This window comes from Bos taurus, chromosome 5, assembly GCF_002263795.3.
Source record: "Bos taurus isolate L1 Dominette 01449 registration number 42190680 breed Hereford chromosome 5, ARS-UCD2.0, whole genome shotgun sequence".
NCBI lineage: Eukaryota > Metazoa > Chordata > Mammalia > Artiodactyla > Bovidae > Bos > Bos taurus.
Genome location: NC_037332.1, coordinates 37,607,591 through 37,635,394, shown reverse-complemented (window position 1 = coordinate 37,635,394; position 27,804 = coordinate 37,607,591). Strand labels below are relative to the sequence as shown.

The following is a 27,804-nucleotide window of genomic DNA, read 5'->3' as shown; positions in this document are numbered from 1 at the left end:
TTAAAAACATTCTAATTTATAAGATTTCTTGGAAGAGAATCTGGTGGGTATCTGAGAAACTTCTTAGATACGCTAGTACCAAGCTGGAAAACACTTTATCTAAATGAACTTAGGTTTTCTTTTGCTGGGTATTTACACAGAGTTAATATATAAAATGAACAGTTATAAACATCACATTAATAAAGCCAGTTTAACTAGCATTTAAATTCTCTCACAGGATACATGTATGGGCTATGGCAAAGGATGTGACTCCAAATCACATGGATTTTTATTCATTGCAAGAACTCTATTAAACACAATTAAGCAAGTGTTTGAGGAATATCTGGAAAGCTGACACAGTTTTCAAGGCACCAGAACAGTAATGGAAGATCCAATAATTTTCTATAGTCCTGATACCCCCTGACCTGAAGGAAAAAAGCATCTGATCCCAGGTCTTAGGCTAACTTCATAGCCAGCAGCACAATAGCCTAATGAATAATGGTATCTGAGCAATAAATACATGTCAGAAGGAACTTAATGATAATGACCTACAAGCAATAATCTGATTTAGAAAAATATTAAATTAGGCCTAAATGGAACAGTTCCATCTGAGAGATCCAGACTGCATTCTGCTAAGCAGTGTTGGTGGGCAAAGGGCATTTCTTTGGGCTGTGGCAGGAGTGTGATTGATGCAGCTGCTCCTGCAAGCCTGCTAACCAACTTATTATTACAGCAGCTCTGAGGTTTGTCGCTGGGCTGTGCAAACAAATGATCGACATCATGTGGGAATGGCAGTAAGTGGAAGGGCCTCGGTGGAAAACATCGTTTGTGAAACAGGCTTTTCAGCCCAGAAGTTAGCTACTGTGAGTGTAAAAACAAAGGTCTTTGCAAGAGAGACAGTGAGCAAAGCATGATGGATAATCTCGACCATGCACGTAATTGCTTCCAGGTGTCTGGCCACTTTATTACTCTTGGGGTTATGCTACCACCCCGACAATGTTTTCTTTCTCAAACACGATAACTCCTCAGAAGGCTGGGGCCAGCGGTTACTGTTACCTCCATCACCCTAGGTTTGACTTGGTTATAGCCCAGGCTCCAGACAACTGCCACATTAGGGAGATTTAATAAGGTGCGTGTATAAAATGGAGTTTAGGAAAAGCCAGCTGAGTGCTGGAAGTTTGCTTTCTCCATCTGGGTTATGTTGTCCACTGCTACAAGTCATGATAATTTTTTTAAAAGGCAGGTTTTTTTTCTCCTCTGTATGACACTTTAAAAAATTTACGTATTTATTTATTTATTTTACTGAAGTTTAGTTGATTTACAATGTTGTGTTATTTTTAGGTATACAGCAAAGGGATTCAGTTGTATGTGTGTGTGTGTGTGTGTGTGTGTGTATATATAATATCCTTTTTCAGATTCTTTTCACTTACAGGTTTTTACAAAATGTTGAGTATGTTCCCAGTGCTATACAGTAGGTCCTTGTTGATTGTATATTTTATATATAGTAGTGTGTATATGTTAATCCCAAACTCCTAATTTTAGGTAAAGTACATAGCTTTCTTTGTGTAAAACTGATTGGCTTTTTAATGCCTTTTTCAAAGATTTTTGGTATTCACAATTTAGTATTTAATGATTTAATTCAGATTTAAACAGAGTGAAAATACGGTGTGTTCTTTCCTGGATGTCAACACCTGGCAGTAAGAAAGTTCCAGAAGGTTTTTAAACCACCTGTTTTTCTAGGCTAGAAAATTGATCACAAAAGCTTGAGAATAATGTTGCATTTCATTTCTAAAATGCTATCCCAAGAACAATCAATTCAAATCCTTATGTCCTTGGCATTTCTTAATACAGGCAGACTTAGGAACTTTGATCATCCAATATATGGTTTTAAAAACTGCTGAAAAACACCAAAATCTTGTAAATTAAAATAAATACTAAGAGCATGTTTTAGCTATTCACAGTCTTATTGTCACTCAATCTGTAGAATCAACCAAGAGAGAAGGAATATTTTTTGAAAGTTGGAAATGACAGATTTGATGAAAAAATTATGTAGGATAAAATAATAACTCATCTGATCTATTTCACTTAGACATAATTTGATTTAAAACATTCCTAAAAGAAATATAAATAAATATAAATATATATATATATAGTATTACTTTATATTATAAGAGTATTTTTACACTATTACTTTAAACTCTCACAAGAAAAGTGTTATCAAACTATGGGATTAATTTTACCTTTATTTAAATTTTTATTACTCTATTATTTTTTTAAAAACTTGGTTATCGTGCCATCAGAAATAATCTTTCTTTCTAAACACAGACTGAACTGGTACCTACAGAGTTAAAGTCCTGCCCCAGGGACAGAGGAGGACATTACATTTCAGGGCACCTCCAGTTGGACCATCATTCACCCATCTTTTCATGTTTTGGGGTTCCTCTTCTCTTTTTCAGCAACTTCACTTTCACTTTTCACTTTCATGCATTGGAGAAGGAAACGGCAACCCACTCCAGTATTCTTGCCTGCAGAATCCCAGGGACAGAGGAGCCTAGTGGGCTGCCATCTACGGGGTCGCACAGAGTTGGACATAACTGAAGTGACTTAGCAGCAGCAGCAGCTTCTCTTTTTTGACCTTATCTATTTTAGTCATTTGGGCTTCCCTGGTGGCTCAGACAGTAAAGAATATGCCTGCAATGTGGGAGACCTGGGTTTGATCCCTGGGTTGGGAAGATTCCCTGGAGGAGGGCATGGCAACCCACTCCAGTATTCTTGCCTGGAGAATCCCATGGACAGAGGAGCCTGGTGGGCTACAGTCCATGGACTTGCAAAGAGTTGGACGGAAACTGAGCGACTAACACTTTCACTTTCCTTCACACTTTAGTGATAATTCAGGAATGAGCTCAAAGGTTAGATCTTACATACAAAAATTCTAATGTAGTTTTACTCACATGGTTCAATCAAATTTTATGCTGAAGATGAATTGTGTTTGAGTATAGACCTAATCCCAAAGAAGCACTGAAGCATCACTTTTGACCTGGGTGAAGCCAAATGCATCTGTGTATTGGCAGGGGGCCCATGGCAGAAAGCAGGATGGTTATTAAAAAATATAATAGTGTGGGAATTGCAATGAATTTTAATAAACTTATCTTTCTGCAATTTAAGTCCATTTCTTCTATAAGAATATATAGATGTGTGTGTGTGTGTGTGTGTATATATATATATATATATATATAAACAAAATGGTCCTCCTTCTTAATAAAAGATGATCACAATAACTTTTTACTGTTCCAGTGTGCCAGCAAAAGACTTATTTTGTACAAAGCAATTTAAATAAGGACCTGCAGTAAACCATTTCACGTGTTCTTTAGTACTACTACAGTTTTAATGATTTGTCTGAATTTGTTTTACATTCACCATGACTGGAGTGGCAGGTTTAGAGCGGAGAACAGTTTGCAAGTAGGTCTTCCATACATATGTGGCCTGGTTCTGCCTTTTTCAGGGCAGTATCTTTTGGCCTGCTTTTGCACATTCTGCCCTCATTTGCCGACCCACCTTTGCTGTGAGGGTCTCTCTTTCTCTGGAACCAGTTAAATGACTGATTCTGTTCTTTGCGACCCATTGGTTCCTGACCACCTCTTCCCATTCTCAAGTTGTTGAAAACATTTCTGAGTAACACTTCCTGGGTCCTCCCCATGAGGTGCCTGGAACCTCTGTGAAAATAAATGTCACCCATGATGCTTGGGTTCACAATGTGAACCCAGTTTAGGGCTTTCCTCTGTGACCGTTACCTGAAACAGTTAAGAAGTCAAAGTGAAGAAGGAGCAATGGTAACTTTTGAAGGAGATAGCTGGGGAAAAAAATGTCTCCTCCTCATCCAGGACCTTGGAAATGCTTTCAGCAAAGGAACCATGTCATGGGACAATTACTTTTTTCTTAATAGTGTTGCTGCTGCTGCTGCTTAGTCACTTCAGTCGTGTCCGACTCTGTGCGACCCCATAGACGGCAGCCCACCAGGCTCCCCTGTCCCTGGGATTCTCCAGGCAAGAACACTAGAGTGGGTTGCTATTTCCTTCTCCAATGCATGAAAGTGAAAAGTGAAAGTGAAGTCGCTCAGTCATGTCCGACTCTTCTCGGCCCCATGGACTACAGCCTACCAGGCTCCTCCGTCCATGGGATTTTCCAGGCAAGAGTACTGGAGTGGGGTGCCATTGCCTTCTCCGTAATAGTGTTGAGTATTCTAGAATAAGGCCCCTGAAAAATAGGTGAGAAAAGTGAAAGCTTAATTGCTTATAGCAGGAGTGTGTGTGTGTTAGCCAGTCGGTCATGTCTGACTGTTTGTGACCCCATGAACTGTAACCCATCAGGCTCCTCTGTCCTTGGAATTCTCCAGGCAAGAATACTGGGGTGGGTAGCCATTCCCTTCTCCAGGGGATCTTCTCAACTCAGGGATGGAACCCACATCTCCCGCATTGCAGGAAGATTCCTGCAATGTCTGAGTCATAGAGACAGACCCCAGCTTCTTGGTGGTAGCAGAGGTTTTACATGTACAGGTGTCTGTGTTGGTCACAAGAAACAGGAATGTGAAAAGGGGGCTGACATAGATTTAATTCAACAGTTCTGTTTTCAGAAGCAGATTGCTGGGGTGGAACCAGTTTAGGAAAAGAGTGTTTTGTGGCCAAAAAAAATGGTAGTTTGGACTTGTTTCTTACAATTCTTCTTATGGGCTATGGAAAGATCATAATCTGTGTCCACAGCACTGACTTCCTCTTGCTCCCTGCACACCTGATTGGACAAATCCACCAGGACTCCGCCTCCACGTTTTCTGCCTCTAAGACAGTGTGCTTGCATTTTCTCTGTCTCAATATTCCTCCAGCTCTGCTTAGCCAAACCTTGACCATTCCAATTAGCTTAGCTCAATGTTGTTTCCTGACATTTTTGCTGATCACCTTGACAAGGACTGATTTCTCCTTCTGAAATCCCTGTGGATTGATTGTAACACCACATAACATTTACTCCCTATACCATTCTAGTGCAGTTATTTTTGTATTTATCTTAGTCCTTCTATTGGATTTATAATTACTTAGTGGAGAGAAAATCCATAAGTGGCAGGTAGTGTTTTAATCACTGTTTGTATGTAATCTCTTTTAATCCTGGTAAGAGATTTCTAATCTAGGCATTATGGTCCTCATTTTTTAAAAGAAGAAACTCATTTTAAAAATGAGGCCCAGAGAGCTGAAGGGGCCTGGTGGAGTCCCAGAGGTGATAAGGGGGAGGGAGGGGATTTTGATTCAGGTGTGGATGACTGCACAGACCATAGTCTTCCAAATATTTTATACTGATGCTCTCAGAGCAGAGATAGGAAATCATTTTTATCCTCTCCAGAGACTATTACATAAATCATTGATTTAATTAGCAGTTTTCACTAATCATTTGACATTTGACTTTGTAAACATTGTATTCTGTTTGAAGTGGTTAAAGATGACATTAAAGAAAAAGGAATGAGTTTTGTATTTGACATTGTGGTTAATTAATGACATGTCATTTTAACAGTATAGAGTTTAGTGATAGGATAAAATGATAGGAAAAACTGATCCATTGGACTGTGCTGCTGCTGCTGCTGCTGCGTCACTTCAGTCGTGTCCGACTCTGCGAGACCCCATAGATGGCAGCCCACCAGGCTCCCCCGTCCCTGGGATTCTCCAGGCAAGAACACTGGAGTGGGCTGCCATTTCCTTCTCCACCATTGGACTAAAGGTCCTTAAATTTCTCCCTGTCATTTTAATGCATTTTAAAACAAGGATGAATTAAAGAAATGTTGGGGGCAATTAATTAATTTATTTAAAATACCAGTGGCAAATAGGAGACATGATGTTCTGATTTCCTTGGATGTTTTATCTGACAGATTAAGCAGATATTGAACTCCAGGTCATCCTGAGAGCAAAGAAGTCACTATTTCTAGGGAAGGAATAATTTTGAGTGCAGTTTAATATAATGTCCCTGGAACTGAGGTCCATCTCAGGGGAACCTGAGCCAGGTTGAGAGAACAAGACCCAGTACTCAACGGGCCACGTGGCACCCTGAGGGCCAAGTGAAGAACAAAGCCCCCAGGGGGTAGTGGGTGAGACTACCCACTTTCCTCTCAAACTGATGAGGTCACTGGGCTTTGCAAAGGAGCCACTGGGCTTTCACAAGCAAGGAGAGAGGATAGCAACAGAGTCAAGACTACAAAAGTCTCAAGGGTCAGACACTAAGTCTTCCTTGCTCATTCTCTTAATCCTCAGTACTCAGCAATTTGCTTGATCCATAGTTATATATATAAAAAAGCTGTCGAATGAATGGCTATTAGAAGTTGCATGGAGCTGTACATTTGCCAACATACAAATCATGTTATATAAAATGTTAACCAGCATGTTGTATGAGACCAAAAGACCCATTATTCGTGAATGCTTGTGAGACTTTTTCAAGATTATTCTGAGTTAGGTAGGAGGGAAGTGAGTTGAGGGACAGCAATTTTCAAGGTAGACGCTAACCTGGCCCTCAGTGTTTCTTTCTCATCTCATATCTACCCTGGGTAGGATGGATCAAGAAAATGAAAAGAACCCGCTTATATATTTGCTGAGATTTCTATCATGGGAGATGGTTCCTAGGATAATAAGATGAGTGGTCTTGGAAACTATTTTTGTCTTTTTCAAGGATAGTTAAGTAAAAAAGTCTTTCCAAATCTTAAAGGGGCCCCGCCCCTGGAGGAGGGCATAGCAGCCCACTCCAGTATTCTTGCCTGGAGAATTCCATGGACAGAGAAACCTGGTGGGCTCAGTCTGTAGGGTTGCAAAGAGTCAAACGTGACTGAATGGCTGAGCACTCATGCATGCAAAGGGGCCCCAATATAGTCAGAAAGAGTTAAGATAACTTCCCCAGATTCTTGATATAGTCCTAGGAAATGACATAGTCTCAAGAGAAGTTATCTCCAAATTTAGTTTACAAACACAATAAAACCATCTCTGTGGTAAAAGATTTGAAGACATTATAAAGTTATTTAATTAGGCCCTGAATTTAGCACCCATTTAGCTTACCATCTATAGTCTGATATAATACTTCTAAGACAGCTGACTTTGAATTCCATCTCGAGCTTGTAAGCTTTTTAAAAACTCCATTTCCTTAAAAGGAACAAGAAGCCCTGCTTTTGTCCTTCATGGAGGAATCTGCACAGGAAACAACAGGTAACAGGGTTAGTTATTCAAAGCAGATTCTTGCTGTCTGCAGCATCATTGACTAAATTATATCTGAAGCTCCAAAGACAGTTTACTCAAAATAGGTATAAGAGCTTTCTGTTGATCTTAGAGAACAAATGAAATCAAGACACACCATCCATCTTCTGCATTTCAGAATTCCTAGAAGATGCTTCTGCTTTTCTTTATTGAGACGTGATGTAAAAATTCATGGCAAAAGGCAGATGTTCTTAATTAGCACCTAGGAATATTGCTGATAGCCTATAAGCCTAGCCATTTGGTAGTCCCTAAATGAACTTGAGAAGCAAAGAAGTATTTTGAGAAAGGAGGAATGGAGAACCAGAGAAAAAGAGACTCTGTTAGACTGAGGAATGACCACAATTCTCAGTTGATGAATAAAGTTCTTGTTTCCAGGGAAGTGACATTTATTCAGAGGAAAGAAGCAAAAAGAAGGAGCCTTAAACTGGAGGCATGATTTCCTTGGCTCTTAAGGCAGCAGCCAGACCCCAGCACAGGGCAGTGTTCAGCACAGTATTGCAGAGACTGTCATTATGTTGCACTCAGTGCTGGAGTTTGCTTATCTATTTATTTTTTGACATTGTTGATTAGGCCGATATGGGAGTCCAAGGTCCCTGACCAGGTGCTCACAGAGTTGTCCTCTGTGTCATTCGGTTCACCAGGGTCATCCATTTATCTATTGTTTAGAAACAAAGCATAATTAAGCTCATAAAATGGTTAGGACTTACATCTAGTCCAGACGAACAGCCTAGTTATAAGGGAATTAGCGTCAGGGCTAGGAGGACAAGGTCAGGTCTTAGAATGCTAGGTTACATGCTAGACAGAATGGGAATAAGGTCAAAAATGGGAAATATCAAGGTCAAAGTTGGAAGCGAAGAAAGGTCACAGAGAGGATCACAGGGCAGGATGCCAGGGAAGCCACATTGATGCCTTTCTTCTCTCCTTCTTGAGGAGAAGTCAACTTGCCTTCTGTGACAGAATAATAATGCTTTGGATGTGCATAGAACTTTTATACATAAGAACTTTGCTTCTATGAAATATTGACATTTAGAGAACTAAATGTTTACTTAAAATATTTTTCGTAAGAGTTTTTTTGCAATAAACATTTCTTTTGAATCTAAAATATAAATCCCATAAAGGCAAGGACTGGGTTTCATTCACCATTGAATTCCTAATGCACAGGGCAGGATAGTACCTCATAAATATTTATTAAGTGAAAGAAATAGAAAGGAAACTCTTATGTACCAGGCACTATGCTGGACATGAAAGCTCCAACTTTCAAGAGGTTTATTGCAAGATTTAGGACATATTCATAAATAACCAAACACAAGGGAGAAAATGGCATCAGAGGAGATCATACTCAATGAGTTTACAGGGTGGATGGAGCCTTCCTTGTGGTTGGGAAGTGGGGCTGATAAAGGAAGAGTCCATAAGATCAGTTTTAGTCTATTTAGGCTCTGTAGGATGGGGTGGGGTTTGGGAATGGCAGGGATAGAGAAAAAAGTATTCCAGGCCCCCAAAAATGCACGAATGAGGATATTTGAGAAAGTGTAGGGAACTTGAGTAGTTAATTTTAGCTAAAGTGAAAGCTATAAGGTGGAGGATCATGGGAGGTAAGGTGGGGAATGTGAGTCAGGATAAATTGGTTGGATTGATCCCAGAAAGGAGTGTAAATACCATAGAAATGAATTTGGGCTTTATTCTGCAGGATGAAGAGACACCGAGTTTTTGAAAAGGAGAGATGTGGCTAGGGTTGAACTGAAAAAATGCCGTAGGCAGCAGGAGAGGAGATAAATTCCAGGAAACTGAGGCTAGAGGCAGCTAGGGAGCCCTTCTCAGGGCCCAGGCAAAAAGCCATGAGCATTTGAACCGAGGTGTGATAATGAGGGTGAAACAAGCAGGTGCCATGGGAGGCATCACAGAAGGAGGGTTTTAGGTGCTGAAGGAGTAGCCAGGTCTAACTGGTGTAGAGTTGGAGTTGTGAGAGCACAACTTGGGAGAGAAAGAGGATAAGGAAAACACTTGGAAGCCATTTTTATAGAGCTGTTGGTTGAGACTGTAAAATTGAGCCAGGTACCCAGTGAGTCAGAGTCAAATGAACAGGGAATTTAGGAGCACCTAAATTTATGAAGATAATTAAGTGGAGAAAATGTGGAGGAAATATGATCAGAGACATAGAGGGTGAGGAGCATGTATTATGGAAACCATGGGAGAGGATTTCAAGAAGTGAGTGTTCACAGCCTGTAATGAGGTAGGAAGGTGAGGATACAAGATGAGATAATACTCTGTTGATGAAAAGTTCATGAGAGACACTGGAGGGAGTGCACAGTGTTAAAAGTGAAGCAGTGCTACAATTCACTAATTCTGGAACTTTGGAGGTTAAGTGCAAAGAGATGTATAGTGCCTTGTCTGAGAGCTAAAGGAATTGGGAACAATCTTATGGGTGGGACTGGCTTGTGTTTCCTGTTATGAATGGAAGGATGGAAGGAGGAGGAGAAAGAGAAAGAGGGGGGAAATGGAAGGAGATGAGGGGGAGGGAGGGAGGCAGGAACAGAGAGAAAATTGATGGAGCATTTGGAAATATTATGGAATCATTGGATAGTTTTTCTGATTCTTTCCAATAGAGCTTGGAAAACAGGGCTTAGTAAATAGGAGATGTCAGATTAGCTATTGACTATGGAGTGTTTACCTGAACTCTGCTTTTGCCAAGGCCCCAGTTGTGTTTTTGCAGATATTTTTCCTATGATTTCTTATCATTTATTGTTTGGAGTGTCCCTGGACTGTACCTGGTCTGCCAGTTTGGAAACAGACTTTTGGTTCCAAAGTATAAAAACTTACTGTTGAAGTATTGCTATAACTTATTCATTTATTCATGTGAATGGCTCAGATTAGAATGGACCCATCAAGTTATTTTGTCCTTTTTAAGGGTTATTTCTGCTTGTCTCTTGGCATGGACTTGAGCTGCTTTTGAAAATGGAAGCCAATGCCAAAATTACATGCATATTCATAAACTATAAACAAACACACAGTTATAGATACACAAACCGACACACCCCCTATAATAATAAAACTGAAACCAAAGACATCACACAAAATACTCTTTTGCTTTGCTGGCAGAGGTTGTGGAAGGCTTTTTGTGATACTGGGCTCAATTTTCAGAGTTTATTACAAGTCGACAATTAAAGATAGTACACACAAAAGAAGTATTCTCAGATGTAGGATTGCAGTACTGTTTGCAACTCAAATATGCAGTATCTGGGGTGCTGTTAGAGGTTCACCATGCAGTACTTACAATTGTCTGTAGCCCTGGCTGTGTTTTCAACATATTCTTGGAAAAGTTCCTTTATTTGCTTTTTAGCATTCATGGGCCTTTGCAATTTGTTCTCTTATTTGGACTGTATAAACAGCATCAAGATGCTTTTTGCCTTTCATTCAAACAAACAATGGCTTTGTAACTAAGAAGAAAATTAGTAACAGGTGAAAGTTTATTTTTAATGATGTTGAGATCAAATTGCTGTTTAACTTACAGAACAAATTCCCCCCACGTCCCTTTTAATCTTTCAAAATTATTTATAAATTAAACTTAACCTCTAAACATGCTCAGAGTATAAAAATGGCCTCTTTATTCAGTATTACTAACAGAATGCAAACAATATTTCTTTGTTCTGAGATTTTTATTTACAAGTTTATTTTTATAAAAACTTGCATTGTAAAAGTTTACATAGACTTGTTTGGAAGATTTTTAGTTTTGTACTTGTATGTATATCAAAGTTTTGTGCTTAGAATTATGTTTTTATAAAAAATTTATATTAATGTTTGCATTTATTAGATATGTTTCATGTTTCATTGTATCAATGTTATTGTACCTTTTGGGGACTTTTCTTTATAGTTATTCTATTTCATTACTGTAACTTACATAGCTTATAACTGCCAATTTAATAAGACCATTCACTAATGGTTAAATCCTCCCTACACTCTTCCTCTTTCTTTAAAAAGTCATAGTGTCTAGCACCTATAGAACTTACATAAACAATATAAATCAAGATTGATTTTTACTCAATATCTCTACTTCTGCAATAAATTTCTGTTGAAATAAATCAAATGTTCAATGATTCCATTAATAATAGTTTCATAAAGTATTCAAGACAGAAGGAAGAGAGATTTCAGCTCAAAGAATGTTTAAAAATAGAGAGCTCTTCAAAGGTGGGAGCAGTAGCCTTGAAAAGTGGAAGAGGCCCCCAAAGTGGGTTGAAGCTCCCCTGGGGAGGAGGCGTCCCTCTTAGATGAGAAACTGGCCATTGCCCATGCTTTGTGGGACTTGTTATGTGCAATGCTAAGAATCTACCAGTCTATGATAATTGCCATCTTGAGAATTATTCCACAATGGGATCCAATTGAAATAATGTAGATTTTGAATCCTGGGGGCCACATGGTGGGTGGGTAGATTTGAGGAAGGGGAAATAGCTTCATATGGCCTTGAAAGTGACATTGGTGACCAGTTAGAATTTTGCTTTATTTTATTTTTACTCCAACATTAGGGATTTTCTGTCTCTTTTTGAAGGATTTTACTTGTACATCATATATGAATATTTCTAAATGAACATTTAAAAGGTACGTTAGTAGTGCAAACTTACGTGGGTTGAAAGTGAGTCTTCCTTATCCCACCCTTGGCATTCTTGTGCAATATTCTAAAAATTCTTGTGGATATGAGATTCTGCAAAATATTGCACTGATTTTGTCCAATCCCACTTAATCAACAATTTATTAGCCATCATTTATGTGTATTAATTATGCTGGTCTAAGACCCAGCCCTATAATTAAGAGGTTTTCATTCTGAGGGATAGAAAGCAGGTAGAAGACTTAGGTATTTTCACTTCTCTTCTATTCTCTTCCTCATATTTCTTTTCCTCCTTTTTCCCACTGACAAACTGAATAAGGAAATTCAAACTCAAGAGTCACGGGTAGTTTTAGTTCAGTTAAGTTCAGTTGCTCAGTCATGTCTGACTCTTTGCAACCCCATGGACTGTAGCATGCCAGGCTTCCCTGTCCATCATCAACTTCTGGAGCTTACTCAAACTCATCTCCACTGAGTCAGTGATGCCATCCAAACATCTCATCCTCTGTTGTCCCCTTTTCCTCCTGCCCCCAATCCCTCCCAGCATCAGGGTCTTTTCAAATGAGTCAGTTCTTCGCATCAGGTGGCCAAAGTATTGGAGTTTCAGCTTCAGCCTCAGTCCTTCCAATGAATATTCAGGACCGATTTCCTTTAGGATGGACTGGTTGGATCTCCTTGCAGTCCAAGGAACTCTCAAGAGTCTCCTCCAACATCACAGTTCAAAAGCATCAATTCTTCGGTGCTCAGCTTTCTTCATAGTCCAGCTCTCACATCCATACATGACTACTGGAAAAACCATAGCTTTGATTAGATGGACCTTTCTTGGCAAAGTAATGTCTCTGCTTTTTAATATGCTGTCTAGGTTGGTCATAACTTTTCTTCCAAGGAACAAGCATCTTTTAATTTCACAGCTACAGTCACCATCTGCAGTGATTTTGGAGCAAAAAAAAAAAAAAAAAAAAATGTCTGTCACTGTTTCCATTGTTTCCCCATCTATTTGAGGGAAAGAAGAGATGGGACTAGATACCGTGATCTTCGTTTTCTGAATGTTGAGTTTTAAGCCAAATTTTTCACTCTCATCTTTCACTTTCATCAAGAGGCTCCTTAGTTCCTCTTCACTTTCTGCCATAAGGGTGGTGTTATCTGCATATCTGAGGTTATTGATATTTCTCCGGCAAACTTCATTCCAGCTTGTGCTTTATCCAGTCCCCCATTTCTCACGATAAGAGAAATATAAGTTAAAAAAGCAGGGTGACAATATACAGGTTTGACGTACTCCTTTCCCAATTTGGAACCAGTCTGTTGTTTCATGTCCAGTTCTAACTGTTGCTTCTTGACCTGCATACAAATTTCTCAGGAGGCAGGTCATGTGGTTTGGGAACAGTTCAAATTCTGATGGAAGCTTCAGTGGCTTAGAGGTGATCTGGACATAGGGAAACCTGCAACATTTTTTTGCAGGCCAGGAAATGGGTGAAATTCCAGTGTGTGGAAGACATCCATCTCTCCTGATTTAAGCAATGTGTAGGCAGGAAAATTTCAGGGTTCCTCTCCCAGCTACTTTCCTGAAGCCTCCTCCCCCACTTCTTACTTTGGTATAACCCCTATTATCATGCTACCAGGGGTCTCCAGAATGCCTTCCCTTGTACTACAAATCAAAACTACCTTTCTCTAAGGAAATGATCTTGACCATTCCTGCCCAGGAGTGAATGAGTCTCAGGGCACCTCTGAAAGGTATTGCATTTTAAAGACAAACACACAGTGATCTGGTGACCATGAAACTGGTGTGGTGCTGGGTGACAGCACAGGGAACGTAGTTCTGGGTTGGGAGCTGCTTGCCTGCTCTTCTTTCCAAGGACTACCACGTGTGGAGTCAGCTTTGGAGAAATGGGTGTTTTAGCTGCCACTTTCTTTCACTTGTCCAAACTTGTCCAGGAGCTCAGAAGAAAGAGCTGCTGTTCAGTGAGAGAGTATCTGTTGCCAGTGTATCACAAACATTAGAAATTTAGGTTCCCACCAAGTGGGGTCCTCTTTGAATTCTCTTGCAGCACAGTTCTAAGAACATTACCAGCTCTGTTCCAGCCACCTATTACTACATAAAATGCTGCAAACTAGGAGGTGTAAAACAGCAACCATTTTACAATACAGTAAGTTCCCTACAAATAAACCTTTAAGTTGCAAATGTGCATTCCCTCAGGTCAGTGTCAGGCATAAGTGAAATTGCAACTTGCCCTCTGTCTCCTGTTGTGGAGGATCCTTCAACTCTACCATCTACCACCTCCTCTCCCTCCTCCAGTCAGTAACTCTTCTTGCCTGTTCACTTGATACCAGTTTCTGTATACCAGCTGTTGTACTTATTACTGTACTTTTCAAGGTACTGTACTGGGAGATTAAAAAGTTTTTACTTAGTTTTTGTGTGTTTTTTTTATGTATCATTTGTGTGAAAAGTATTATGATCTATTACAATAAAGTACTATACAGCCAATTGTGTTAGTCGGGTACCCAGGCTAACTTTGTTGGATGTATGACCAAATTGGACTCGCAAACACCCTCTCAGAATGGAACTCATCTGTATATAGCAGGGGAGAAGGCAATGGCACCCCACTCCAGTACTCTTGCCTGGAAAATCCCATGGACGGAGGAGCCTGGTAGGCTGCAGTCCGTGGGGTCGCGAAGAGTCGGACACGACTGAGCATCTTCACTTTCACTTTTCACTTTCATGCATTGGAGAAGGAAATGGCAACCCACTCCAGTGTCTTGCCTGGAGAATCCCAGGGATGAGGGAGCCTGATGGGCTGCCGTCTATGGGGTCACACAGAGTTGGACATGACTGAAGTGACTTAGCAGCAGCAGCAGCAGTGTATAGGGGATTTGGTGTACTCATGATTCTATTGGTGAGAGTCACAAAGGGCACAGCTCCATGACATGTGGGGCTTCAGCTGGGAAGACACCAGTGATTGAGGGTGACCCACAGGACTGGGACTAGAATCTCCTGGATATGTCTTCAGTCACATACCTGGCACCTGGACTAGAATTACTCAGAGCAGGCTCAGTTGAGATTGTTCACCTGAATACCTACCTGTCACCTCTCCAGGGGTCTTGGGCTTCCTCATAACACAATAGCTGGGGTCAGAGAGGAGGTGTCCAAAAGGGTCAGGGGAGGGAGTGTTTCACAAGAACCAGAGGGACTGCGGGACTTTGGTCTGGAAGGGCAGGCAGCCTCACTGTTGCTGCACCCTGTGTGTTACAAGGGAGCCACGAGGCCAGGCGAATTCAAGAGAGGAAGGAATCCCACTCTTGATGGAGGAGCTTCCTGGTCACACTGTAGGAAGGGGTTAACCGTGTGTCCTGCTGGGAAAGCACCGCCAGCCACAGACAGCACTTTACAATGTTGCTCCTTATTAGTTCAGCCCACGTTCTGTCTCCACACATGGTCTCCAGCGGTCTCAGCCACCCTGCAAGGTAAACATTACCCTAATTTCTGAGCTAAAGAAACTGAGGCCCAAGGAAGCTTGGAGACTCGCCTCAGGCCACACAGTGATAAAGCCAGGATTGTACCCAGTTCTGTGTTACTCCAAAGCCCACACTCCTTCCATTATATGACATTTTTATATTAGATTATATGGGAAAAGGGGAAAATTGTGTTTAATAGAACTAGGTTTAACATGCTATGGTAATTAGCAAATTATAAGGGATTATTTTAACTGGAATAAATATATGTTCACAGTTGAGAAATGAGAAAGTCCCACTCCCACACAATAGAAGTCATTTTTCCCTTCTTAGTGATTTTTTTTTTTTTGGTCTACATTGGATCGAGTTGAAAATATGATGTAAACATGAATTTAGACTTTCTAAATTTAGGTAATGTACTGTTTAGGCAATAATGGCGTAGTTAAATGCTTTGGGAAGAAAGGAACCAAACTTCCCAATTTTACAGCCACCTACCGGTAGATTATCTGAAAGTGTTAACAATATGTGGCAGATAAATTGTGAGATGGAAAAATCAAGCTTGTTTTCAACTACATTCTTTGTTTCAAAACTTTCCAATGTATCTGTCTACAGACTCTCTGACATAAATTAAAACCAACTTGCTGAAGCATTTGTGATATATTAAATACAATATTAAGATATTTTATTTCCAAGGGAAAAGTGTAAATGACAAATGCTCTGTTTGTTTCTGTACATAGATGTACACTGCCATGACCTAGAATTTAACCAAAACGTAGAAGATAAAATTTTACAAAATGTATACAAAAACTAAATTGTTGGCTCTAGCGTCTTTCTGTCTGTGTGGATATATATGTGGGAGACAGAGTGGGGTGCTGGGAGAAACGTGCTGCTTTTTCTTTGAGGAAAAATATTGCTCTCAAACTGGGTTTGATTTATGTAACTTGCATATATTTACTTTAGAGAACAAAGAGTAAATTATCAGGCCTCCAAATGACCGATAAATTCCATGGACACAGTTTCCTTATAATAGCGAGTTGTTATGCTTTCTAGATAAATGTGTTAATAATTTATAACTCCCAGGCAGTTTGAGGGGTGAGCCTGAGGTGTTTTCAGGGACTGGAACCTCAACTCTGATATTTGTCGTCATTGCTAATTGAGCATTTGTGTCATTATTCATAGTGCGAGTTTTAAAGTTCCCTCTCCAGAGTTCCTATGAGACGTGGCTACAGGCAACTGGCCTAGAGGATTGTCAGTAGAAAGCATCATGGTTTCAGAGTCTGGGAGGGAGTGGTATTTTTCTGGGAATGGAAGCTCAGGAACCAAAAGAGGGTGTGAGCTACGTTCCCCTGCCTTGGATCCTGAGTTCGTTTGCCAGGGCTAGTGTCTCAGGGTAGGTACCATGCGCCAGGGAGCTCAAAAAGCGGAACATTAATTTTCCCACAGTTGTGGAGACTCAAGATCTACAATCAAGGTGTTGGCAGGGTTGGGTTTCTGCAGGCTGGGCAGGAAGGAGTTGCCCCAGGCCTCTCTCCTGGGCTTGTGGGTGGCTGCCTTCTCCTTGGGTCTGCACATCCATGGTCCATTCTCTGCCTGTTTGTGTTCAAATGTCTCATTTTTATGAAGACTCATCATGTTGGATTTGAGCCCACCCTCAAATGTGTTGTTAACCAACACAGGTTTGGTGATGTTACCTCTAACTTAGCACCTGAAGTCCTTGCTCTGGTTATAGATTTGGGGTCTTGCCACTCTTTTCTCACAATGCATCACTTTATAGCCCTTTATAAGTTTAAGTTCTGGTGCATGATTGCACATAAAGCACTTAGTAGGGTTGATAATTATGCCCTTTGACCCAAGAAAAAGGATTAAGTGATTCAATTCACATTTAATCATTTTTATTTCATTCTGATGCAAAAATCCATTTCCTTCAGAGTGAAATAAATACTTGAATCTTTCTCCAGGGAAGAGTTAAGGTAAATGCAGTTGCCACATAAAAACCGAATGGCTCAAGGTAATATTACATATTTCTAAAAGTAGGCAGTTGGAGATGGAAATGAAATAATAATAAGACTTGAGGCATGCCCTGGGATTTTATTATAAATTTATTGTGATCATAAATATGGAATTTACATGCAATATATATATTTCAATATTAGATTTTGTTAAATTAGTTCAGCATTTAGTCATTACCTTGTTGGTGGTATGTTATGGTATGTTATTTATATTCCCTTTGTGTTACATACTCGACTTCTGAGACCCACAAAATGAATTAAAAATCAATTCTTTACCCTCACAATATATTCTAAAGCAGAGTTTACATATGTTCTCGATGTTTTAACCACTTAGGAGGTTTTTGGCCAAAACACCTGTGAGAAATTAAATCTGTTCTGTAATCTTTGTGCGTGCACGCGCGCGCGTTTGTGTGTGTGTGTGTGAGTAAAATTGAGGGTCTGACATGGAAATTGAGCCATAAATGACTTAATGACCCACCTAATGATCTACAAAGAAATCAAATGACTTCCTTCTCTAAATTCCTAAATGAAACTCCCAGGGCAGTCTATCATATTCACTCACCAGGGAAGTCTACGTGTTGTTTTGAGCTGCCATTTTCCAAACACACGCTTGAACGAATCCCAGACCTGGGGCTTGGGGAGGTTGACATTGCTGTGCACCATGGGTGAGTGTCCCGTGGAGTTAGTTTTCCCTCCCACCTTTATCCCCCTGTTTGTTTCTATCTCAATCCCCTCTACCACATTTCTCCCACGCCTGCCATCACCCCCTCCTCCTATTAAGCAGCTAGGAGTAGGATGGCCAAGAGTTTTTCTAAATTCCTGTTTCCAAAGCCAAGTCAAATACATTTTAGGACAGTGCATTTTCGCTTGCTTTGGACTATCCTGGGTCTTATAAGGAGTATCAGGAATTTCAGTTTTAGAGAGACTTTGCTGATCCTGTCGACCCCCTGGATTCTGAGAATAGGATTTATGTTGCATTTGATCTAAGCTTATTACACAAGGCTTTAGTGAAGAAAAAATGTTTCAAAAGGACTCACTTTGCAATATTTATTAAAACACACAGTGTTCTGAAATCTCATTATAACATCATTTTAGGGTTCAATTCACACAAATGCAAACACAAAATCTTTCAGTACTTTTTGTAACTAAATTTACTTGGATGAATTTCAAGATAGATCAAGTTTATAGTCACAAATTGAATTGTTATACCCCAAATGTGAGCTGTGTCTACACCCATGCCACCTACTAGTGAAAGCATGTAACAGTGAATAGTGACTACAGAGTTTTGTATAGCGGATTTGGGCTGGAAAGCTGGAGCTTGTGGTGGGGAGCTGCATTTGCATGGCAAGCACATTTTTCTAAATAAATTTGCTTTGTTTCTAAAATGATTTTTATGTTACAAATCAATCAAAATAGCAGCCTTCTACTTCCAGACGCCTTTGTTCACACCTTATTAACAGTGAGACATGTCAAGTGACTATTTTGGAAAATATTATTTCATTTTTCTTAAGGCAATTGATAGATTGCCTTTGTGTGTGGGACTCAAGCCTCCTCCCCATATCCAAGCCACCCCTTGGTGCCAAGAATACTGAAAGTTAAAGCAATTAAAAAAAAAAAAAAAAAGAACCAAACACAAAAATCTCAATTTTGATCATGTGAATTTGTTGGTTGATTCAGGTCTTGGATTCCCCAACCCCAGCTCTCATAATCTAATGAGTATTGGGAGATGATGCAATTGTAAACAATACACAATTAAGGAAAAAGGAAGAAAATATTAAACCTGGAAAAAGAAAACAATGATAAAAATTCACATATCAGGCCATATTAGCAACGTGAATGTAAAAATTCTAGAAATTCAAGGAAGATTCTCAATTTTTTCTCTTTTTCTCCCTCTCTAAACCCATTATGCCAGGGGGTTGGGGCTGAAGTCCGTGTTCTCACTGTCTCTGTTTCTCCATTCCCTACTCCTTCACATTTTTGGCTTGTAGCCCTGTACTACCACTTACATGTTCTTCTTGTAGAAGTCAGCCTGAGAACTCTGGCCATGCTCCCTCATGACTTATGACTCTTGTTTAGTGGCTCTCCATTCACAACTCATGGGTATTTCACTTTTCACATAGATAATCCTTCTATTAATAATAACCTGTCCTCAAATTTTCTCTCTTCTAATTTTCTTGTCCTGCATCCCACTTACATTATTGATTTCTATTGTCATGCATACCATACACAGGCTCTTTATCAATAATGGCATCTCCTTTATCCTAGTAATTTTAAGTGTCACACTTTCTGACTCCTTCCTCCTTTCTTTCCAACTTAATCCTTCTAGAACTTGGCTCAAACTGTTCTCTGGACCAACTGGGAGGAACAGTCCGCATCCTAACCCTAACCCTATTTGATTTCCCTACTGTTTCATTGTTTCCCATTCCCTCTGGTCTTTATTTTGCTCTTTACCCAACTTCCACTCCATAGTCTTTCTTCACCATCGCCGTTATCACTATCCTAACAGTCACGACCTCCGTCACCTTACTCCACTTTCCCTTCATCTTGCTTATCTGGAAAATCCTAACCATGCACAAATTCAACCCTGCATCCACATGGCTGAATGTGGCTGGAGAAAAAACCCTACCATACTACCCAGTCTCCTTTTCAATTCATGACTGCCACCCTAAGGTGGGTTCTCAGAGATGCCAGGCAATCCCACCTCCTGTCCCTGATTCCGTGGTTCTTCTAAATGGTTATCTCATTCCTTTTCTCCCTAAGTCTCTAAAACCTCTTTCTACATCCCTACCCTCAATTGATTACTTTCTGCATCCCTAAAATTGTATTGTATATTCTCACCACCATATCTACCAACCTACTAGCACCTGTATCCATAAGCTTTTGTGTCTACGTATTACTGTGGAAGAAATATCCACACTCCTCTTGCCTAATTTTTCTGACTGTGCACTAGATACCTTCTCTTTCCCTTTTCCCAAGGACTCCACTGCAGCAATTCCCCCTCTTTCCTGGAATCTATAAACTTTGCCTTCTATGGTTACACAATTTCATAAAGATACAAACATGCTGTAATGTCTGTCAGCTAAAACAGAACAAAACACTTAAACTACTTTCCTTTCCATACACTGCTCCATTTCTCATTTCTCAGCTGAAAAATTTTCTTCAAAGAGATTAAAAGAAAGTTTACTAGATTTCTTGCTGAATATGTGTTAGTGGCTAAGGAATTACAGCCAAACTGTATATCAGAAAAGTGCACTGGGTTCTGGGGAAAAGGCAGGAGGAGAAGCAGATGTTTCTCAGACTAAACCTGTTTGACTTGGTAACAATTTCTGCCCTCACACTTCTCTCTTTGTACATCGAAATCTTTAGTATTCTTAATGATTCTTATTAATATGAAGATCTAGCTTAAAAAGAGTTTGAAACCTAAAATTGTTTTTATTTTGTCAGCACTATTTTATGAGACATATATTTTACCCACAAACACTGTAAATTTTGGTAAATCTGAATCAGCATTTTGTTTGGTGAAACTCTTACTGGGAGTTTAAGGGAAAAGTTGCTAAGCATAAGGGAAAGGAGGGAAGAAGTGTCAGGACAGAATTCATCCTGCATTTATTATAGTCCTTTCTGTTAGAAAATTTTCTAAATGTTTAGAATACATGATATATTCATTAGAGTAACACCTGATGACCATAAATTATATGAAGAGTATTTATTCAGTCATTGCTTACAACTTTCTTTAAGCTTGGCAGCTAAGTGAAATCCTGCTTTAAACCATGTATACATGTGTGTGTGTGTGTGTGTGTGTGTGTGTGTGTATTTCTTGAAAAGAATATTTTGAAACCCAGTGCCCACCCACCATGGTGTACAAGTGGTCCAAGCAGAAGAAAAAAGTCAGAGAAAAATGTCTTTCAGTTTAAAAAAAATTAAGTACTATTTCAATAAGTTCTTTTTCAAATAGCATTTTTCAGAAGTTTTACTTATTACCTTAAGATAAGGTCCTAGTCAATGGGCCCGGGAGTATGGGCCCAAGAGTATGAACTTTGAAAAGACACTTTATTCATATTGTGAAATAGCTTTCAGGAATGGTTGTATCTATTTATTTTCCCATCTGTAAGATAAAATGTTGTCTGTCCATTTCAATTACCACATACATTGAGCAGATGAACAGTAGACCATGTAACTGGAGACGGCAATGGCACCCCACTCCAGTACTCTTGCCTAGAAAATCCCATGGATGGAGGAGCCTGGTGGGCTGCAGTCCATGGGGTCGCTAAGAGTCGGACACAACTGAATGACTTCACTCTCACTTTTGACTTTCCTGCATTGGAGTGGCAACCCACTCCAGTGTTCTTACCTGGAGAATCCCAGGGAAGGGGGAGCCTCTTGGGCTGCCGTCTATGGGATTGCACAGAGTCGGACATGACTGAAGTGACTTAGCAGCAGCAGCAGCAGACCATGTAACTATTTTGCTACTATTTCTGATCTATTTTTCTTATAAGTAAGAGTTCCATGAACACACTCTGGAGTATGGCATTGAAGACCCCAGACTGGGTTGAATTCTTGTTTCACATACTAGCTGTGTGACCTTGCACATTGGAGCCTCAGTTTCTTCATCTGCAAAATGTAGAAATAATGGTGGCTCAAAAGGTTCTGATGTGAACTGAATTTATTCACCTAAAAGTAATATATCATTGCCCTTTGTCTGCATTCTGACATTTTCAGTTCCCCCATTTAATGAATTTATTCGATCTATAAAACAATTCCTTGAAGAACTAGAAAAATTTGGAAAGTAAAAAAAAAAAAAAAAAGAAAGCTGCCTAGTCAAGAGTAAAACAGAGCAAAGGTCTTTTGGACAAGTGAATTTTCCAGAGTAAAAGGTAATGAATTAGCCATCTTGAGAAAGATGTGCCATAGAATTGATAAAGACTCTGTCATATTCTCCTAGGAAAAGATAGAATGCTATTAAAATGGTTTTGCAACTCTTAGTCATTTTGTCTCTATAGTTATAGCATTTCACAATGTAACCAACACCTGACTAATTCATGAGTCCAGAAATTAGCATACATCAGTAGTCAAGAGACATGAAACTGCTATAGAAATAGAATCTTGCTTGAAAAATTATCAGGGAAACATAGGTTTCTGAAAAAACACTTGATCCCATTGATTTCTATTTTTGCATTTCGTGTGTATATGACTTCTGTATTTACTTATTTATTTTTTTCCCAGAAAAATTCAGCATCAAAGTCATTCCTGGAGGCCATGTAGAAAAATGTGAAAACCAAGGTGAATAAGAATAAACAAAAGCCATGTGTATCGAGCAAGCTATTTGAGACATGCTTAGGAGATGCTGTCTTTGGAAGTTTCTAAAGGCAGAGCTAAAAAGTGACCCAAATATCATCATTTCTGAAAACTAGAACTATATATATATATATATATATAAATAAATATATATATAAAGATGCTCTCACTATTCCTGAGAACCATTTTCCTCTCTTATTCTTTCTTCCTTAAGGATACTTCAAGATAAGAGGGAACAATGGTGACTTTGATTTTTTTTTCTTTTGTGTTAGTGCCAGGCTCCTCCCCTCCCCTTTGGCACTTCTAGAGTCAGCAGAAGCCTTTCAGAGCCCTCCCTGAGCTGGGGCCTTCCAGTTTGCAGAGGCCAGAGTTCTGGCAAGAATCCAGTTCTTATCACTCAAACTCACTGTTGTTTCTTCTCTGGAGTGGGTAGGAAAAGGCAGACAATTTCATGCATTGCTTGCATCCAGAAGAAGTCTTTATTTTGAATCTGTTCAAATAATATCTTTTTCAACATTTTCTATCTATAAAACTTAATGCAAATTTTGAAAAGGCATTTCAGCAGAAACCAGATTTCCTGACAGTTGCTTTCTATAATTCATTGGCTGGCTGTGAAGAAGCCTTTCATCCAACATAAAATGGCTTTCATTAAAATCTTTGTACCAAAGATAAAATAAAGAAAAATCTATTTATGAGGCCCAAACAAAATCTATTTTTACCATCTTATTTTGGCAAAAGGTTTCAGTCATACAAAATTATGGTATAAAGTAAGAGAACAAATAACTGTTTCTAGCACTTAGTTAAGAAACGAAACATTATAAAAGGAGTGGAAACATCCTCTGTGCCTTCTCCACTTTTACACCTAACCCACAGATAATGATTGTCCAAAACTCAATGCTGATCGTTTCTACTGTGACTTTATATTTTAGCATGCTAAACCTTCAGAACAAATTTAGCAACCTAAGTCAACGCACATGGAAGAGTAGAATAAAAATACATGGAAACTATGTATATGGCTAAAAAATAGAGAACTTTACAGTCTCTCCACTTTAAAATTTCATGATTCTATAAAATGTGGGAAACACAGTGAATCAGCCAATTTGTTAACACAAAAGCAAATGACAAGTTTGAAATCCAATCCAAGCTTGCCATTCCTTTAAGTAAATTGCATTTATTCATTGCAGTTTTATTTGATTGAGTATATTATTATTACTCTATTATTACAATTACCCTTGGAAGTTTTAAAAATGAAAAAAAAAAAAAAAAAGATTCCTATTCCTAAGGATATGACTTGATTTCTTCCCATCCATCTTTCTATTGATATATACTTATAAGACAGACCCTGTGAGACTGTGAATTTCAATTTGCACTGTAATTCAGCCACCTGGGGGATTAAACTTTGAGTTTGAGTTTTGGTTCTGAGGCTTCAGAAACAGTGGCAGTGCCGAGGCAACAGTTTTCCTTGGGTTTCTCCACCAGCTTCGCCCTTTACGGGTCCACTCTGGTAGCTGGGCAGCCTAGAGCCCCAGATTTACCTGCAGACTCCCTTGGCCACCTGCACCTTGCTTCAGGAGAGCTAATGAGTGGGTTTCCTCTGATGCATCAACTCCCCCCTGCTGAGAAACATAATTATTACTTAGCCAAGAAGACATAAATCCAAGAGTTATATAGTCCCTTCCCCAGACCTGGAGTTGGGAGTTAATAGGCTTGTGTTCATGATTTTCTTTGTCCATGCTCTGCAGTGCACTGAGTGGCAAACCAACCAGTGTATTTTTTAATTTTCACTAAAATACTAATATTATCTGGTTGCAATTTCTTGTTCACTTGAAACCTTATGTACTATAATTATCTGATTATGTGATAATATATGATATTTAAATAACTGTCTTGCAGTAGCATGCCAAGGCCAACCAATGTCCTCTTGACTAACGAGCACAGGGTCACTGATGCCTTTAAGTCCAGCTTTATCAGAGCAGTAGTTCCTGAGATTCCCACTGTTATGTGAATGTCTGTTCTCTGGAGCTAATTCTGGTGGCAGTAACTGTTGGTTGGGATTCAACTGGGGAAGCAGAAGCAATATAAGTATTATGAAACAGGGACTAAAATTTAGTCTATGTTTTGTAGGAGAAGCTGGAGACATAGAGTCTGGAAAGGGGAGTTGGAAGATCAGAGAGTATTTTTGTTAAGCAGCTCTCCTAAAGCCAGGTTCATTCACTGATAGGAGTGAACACACAGGAGAGCTGGTGGGAAGAATATGGGGATGGACCTGCAGTCTCCAGCATCATCAGACCAGCTCTCAGCAGGAAGAGCTGGATCTGGAGTGGGAGAAAGGGACCAGAAGCTGGACCCCACAGCACCTGTGCATTGTCTCTTACTGCATCCAACCACCGACTCTCAGAGAGTAATCACCCCTGCGTCATTTCTGACCCTTGTATCTTGCCAGTTTCTCTTTTGGCCAGTTCCCACCTAGAACCCCATAGGAAAGAAGGTTCTGGGAAACAAAGTTCTAGCTTTGCCAAGCTGATGCAAAACAAAACCACCACACCTTCTTGTTCTTGGCCCCATTTGCTGACTTGGAATCTATCTTTAGACTTAGATTTTCTCATTCATTCTTGCTCAGACTTGTCTACTACTTTTTTTCCCCCTACTATTGTTATTATGCTACTAAGAGTATTAGATCTACTCTTTGTCCATACCAAGTATCTGAATTTGGTATGTCCTTATCTTTGATTTCACCAAAAATATTGGGCTTTCTTATTTTAATGCATATTTTCTGAGTATCTAACTTCAGTCTCTAGGATACTTGGCTTTCTTATTTTATCTACATTTTCCCAGCAGTCTTTAGAACATTTATTATATTTGTGGCCACCAGCATCTCTTGAACGTTATGAGTTCTTCCATCAAAAAACATAAGCTGCATCTCATTTTCCTGCCTCCAGTGATCCAAGTTCTGCAAATCAAGCTCACCTTCATGGCCTCAGATTGGTATTAACTTTCTGGATGCAGCGATAGCAGAACTTTCTGTGGGTGTGTTCTGTTCTGAGAGGTGTGCTGCCTGTCCCCACAATATCTCACACCCACGAGCATCCTGATACTTAGATAATTTTTGCATGCAGAGTCTCCAAGATGATTTTCTAGGCCTCTCAGAGGCTCCTATAAACTTCCTATGTCCTAATGTTCTTTAGTACAGCACTTCTCAAGCTTTAATATACTTAAGAAGTAAGTCTAGAATAGGACCTGGGATTTTATGTTTCTAGTAAGCTCTTACTGGTGGCAAAGTTTGTGATCTTGTGAACTAGCTGATACAGGCCAAATCTACTTTTAACTTTACTACTTTCTGCCATCAGTGATGAGGCCAGAGTAGTGGGGAATAAATAAGAACTCTAACTGTATTAGTGGTGAAAGATCCAGCTGGAAATCTGGAGAACACTGGTGTTCCTAGGATTTTAGGATGGTGAACCTCCTGCTGTAAATAGAAGTGTGACCATTATTTCTTTCTACCTTTAGGGAAGAGGGCCTTCTTACAACATTTTACTTATTATTTCATAAGCTTCTAAGTATGATTGGCAATGCTGGATGATCTCATGACTTCAGGCAATATCTATACACTGTTGATCCTTACTTTTCTTTGTCCATTCGAGAACTAATCCCTGACCCATGAACTTAACATATCTAACCATCAACTCAACATTTTCACTTGGAAGTCTCATTTTACACTTAACACAACCCAACTTGATCTCTGGCTTCAAAGTCACTGGAGACAATGACTGCAGCCATTAAACCAATGGATGCTTGCTACTTGGAAGGAAAGCTATGACAGACCTAGACAGTGTATTAAAAAGAAGAGATATCACTTTACCAACAGAAGTCCACATAGTGAAAGCCATGGTTTTTCTAGTAGTCACATATGGATGTGAGAGCTGGACCAATAAAGAAGGCTGAAAGCCAAAGAATTGATGCTTTTGAACTGTGGTGCTATAGAAGACTCTTGAGAGAGTCCCTTGGACAGCAGGGAGATCAAACCAGTCAATCCTAAAGGAAATCGACCCTGAAGATTCACTGGAAGGCTTGATGCTGAAGCTTTAGCTTCAATACTTTGGCCACTTTAGGTGAAGAGTTGACTCATTAGAAAAGACCCTGATGCTGGGGAAGATTGAAGGTAAAAGAAGAAGAGGAAAGCAGAGGATGTGATGGTTAGATAGCATCCCTGACTCAATGGATATGAATTTGAGCAAATTCCAGGGGATAGTGGAGGACAGAGGAGCCTGGCATGCTGCAGTCCATAGGTCACAAAGAGTTGGACATGACCTAGTGACTGAATAACAGCAAATCTGATCTCATGATGTTTTCCCCAAACCTTCTCCACTCATAATCTTTCTCATCTCAGTCAATGGTAACTGTATCATTTGAGTTGCTTATGTCCAAACTCTAGAAATGTTCAGGTTCCTCTTATTGTAAATAATATATAATATATCAGCAAGTTCTCTGCAAAATCCAATTCTTAGCACCTACATGATTCTCACTCTTGTGTAAACCATCATTTCTCACCTGGAGTGTAAGAGTTACAGTGCTCCTCTCCTTTCCCTGCCTGTCTGCTTGTAGCACAGAAGTTGAAGTTTTACTGATAACACAATTCATGTCACTCCTTTGCTCATAATATACCAGCTACTCTTCTTTTCTTTCAGAATAAAAACCAAACTCCTTACCATGGCCAGCAAGGCCCTAAACAACTTGGCCCTTTTCCAATGTTTGACTGTATCTTTTACAGTTTGACCCTTTACTTTTAGCCAGATTGGCCTTGCTCTCAAACACACCAGTCACAGACCTACCTCAAGGCCTTTGCACTGGTTAGTCTCTCTGCCTGGAATGTTTTCCCCAGATAGTCACATAATTTGTTCCTGCACTACCTTCAGGTTTTACTGAAAGTCCCATTTTCTCAGTGAGACCTTTGCTGGCCATACTGAAATTCAGTCCTCTCTCTTGACTTTTCTTGTACTTCTTCTCTGCTTTAGGTTTTTCCCCTGATCTTACTACCATTGACCATGCGCATACCTTGTCTTGTATATTATCAGTTTTTCTTATAAGAGTGTAAGTTCCATTAAAGAGAGGTTATGCTTTTTTTTTTTTTTTCATTGCTCTTTATACAGTGCCTAGAAATGTGCCTGGCATGTAGTAGGTGATCACTGAGAATTTGTTGGATGAATGAATT

General features: G+C 39.6%; 1 pseudogene; it reads right to left on the bottom strand.

The window, feature by feature from the left end:
* Positions 1-25,568, bottom strand: part of LOC112446801 (NADH dehydrogenase [ubiquinone] 1 alpha subcomplex subunit 12-like) — a 119,281-nt pseudogene extending 93,713 nt beyond the window's left edge.
* Between the last annotated feature and the right edge of the window lie 2,236 nt (positions 25,569-27,804).